A 2,247-nucleotide genomic window follows, 5' to 3' on the forward strand; every position below is an offset into this window, starting at 1 on the left:
AAAGACTTCCTCCTAAGGAGAAATGGCATTGAAAAAGAAAAGAAAGAATGAAATTTTCGTAAAGTATTTAAAAAAAATTTGTTGGTACTTTCTTGCATAACTTCCTGAAACCAAGTATCTGAACATGGAATTTTTCAGGACCTCTAATGTTCTTAGCAATCTCTTTAACAGCACTGCAAAAAAAACATCCCGAGGAAAGCTGGAGACCTACAATGCTAAGGAGCAATACTGGCTAATGCTCCTAAATGTGCAATAGCTTATATATGAAAAGTGAATTATGCCACAGTACAATATGTCTTCTTTTCTTAAACATTGTTTTATTATAGTCCTTTGTGGACACATACATCTTAACAGATGGCACACTACCTCTTTTGTGTTTCCTGTCTATGTTGCCTTGGTGCTCTTCATAACACAAGGTGCTTGTGGCCTTAGCAGAAATCGAGTCTCTTTTTATCTTTCAGACTGTATGTGCTGGTTACATCAGGATACTTTTCTGTTGTAAAGGTACTTATTTTAAATTGTTGGTCACATCATTCACTACAATGAAAACGTTATTTATGTAGATTTCTTGTTTAAAATATTTTTGCATACTGTTGTGGAAATGGTATATGAGACAGCACACTGTATATGATGCATATAGTCAGAACAGTTAGCTTTACAGCCATTGTAAAAATTGTTGTAGAAGAGCTACCTACAGTAGTTTTGAGTTTTAGATTCTGTACTTCAGTTAACATTTCTAATGCCAAAGGCATCTTAAGAAGATATATTGTGTATATATTTTGTGACTTGTGAAAAAAAATCTACTACAGCATGTCTTCTGAACGGCTGCTGTTAAATTATAATCAGCATTTCATCAGCCTAGAAATTCCATTTTTTGCAAAGCTATTAGATAACTCTGGGTTTTTTAAAATTAAGCCTAAAATGTTCAGCCATCTTTTTTTTGTTAAAAAAGAACAATTTTACCATTAGGAAAAGCACTCTTTATAATGATATGCCTCTATTATGAATCCAAAGTGTGATCAGTAGTACATGGCAATGTGATATCAGACTATACTGGGGAGCAGGGGAGCATTCGAACAACTTGTTTAACTGTCTTGATCCACAGGAAACCACAATTACCAAAGTATAATAAAATAAGCTTCCAAGCTATCTGTTTGTCTTTTATTCTTCTGTTTCGTATTGTAAAGGTCATTCTTAGTAACGATAATTCTCTGGAAAGGTACTTGTTAGGTGGCAGTGCCTCTTTTAGCAAGGGGAAATGCACGTGCTTCGTGCCATGGAGTACTGTGAGAGTGACAGTGTTTATTTTTACAAGGTAACGTACATGTACATCCCATTTTACATTTTATATCAAAGCATCAGTTTTGTTCCCTTTGAGAAAATCTGAGAAAACTAAAGACAAAGCAAGATTACACAGTGATGATAAAGGTTAGAGAAAACATCTCACTTTTTGCATTTTCAAGATCATTACACTCTGACAGCATGACTTGACATTTGCTCTTTGTTTGGCTGTGGACCTGATGTTGTGACAAATGGATTTTTTTTTTTGGTAAGAATGTCATCTTTTAGAAAATGTTCTGCTTCATGTATATTTTTATTAGTCTCATTGACAGCATCACTTGACATTTGCTGTTTGTTTGGCTGCGGACCTGATGTTGTGACAAATGGATTATTTTTTTTTGGTAAGAATGTCATCTTTTAGAAAATGTTCTGCTTCATGTATATTTTTATTAGTCTCATTGCCTATTTTTGGAAATTCTTTATAGCCTGTATTTATGGTTTATATTAGCATATCTCAGAAATTAACCTATTTTAAAAACAAAGAGCTTAAAGTATTATAAGGCTGCTCAGATGTAAATATGTGCCTTTCTGTAACTGAGGCAAAAATGCCCATCCCATGCAGACAGCGCAGTGAACTTGTGCAGCGGGACACTGACAGATAATGGTAGTGTACCATGATGCTTGACTTGGAGGTTGCCAGAAACATTTCGCTGAAAGCATGCTGTTTCACAGTCTACTTGTATACGCTGCGGTGTGTGTTTTGGAAAGCCTCTTGTATTCAGACATCTTTACCGAAGCTCCTGAAGGCATTCGCAGGAGATCTCGTACAATTTTGTCCCACAATGTTAACAAGTACCTGTACTCTGCAATTAATTTTTTTATGGTTTCTGAGGTGGTCGCCTACTTTGTTAACCTTAATTTTAGAGCAAGCCCTGAGCTAGATTGCAAGCGTCCTTCATCAGAATC

Source organism: Cariama cristata, unplaced genomic scaffold, assembly GCF_000690535.1.
Source record: "Cariama cristata isolate BGI_N322 unplaced genomic scaffold, ASM69053v1 scaffold16895, whole genome shotgun sequence".
Classification (NCBI taxonomy): Eukaryota; Metazoa; Chordata; class Aves; order Cariamiformes; family Cariamidae; genus Cariama; species Cariama cristata.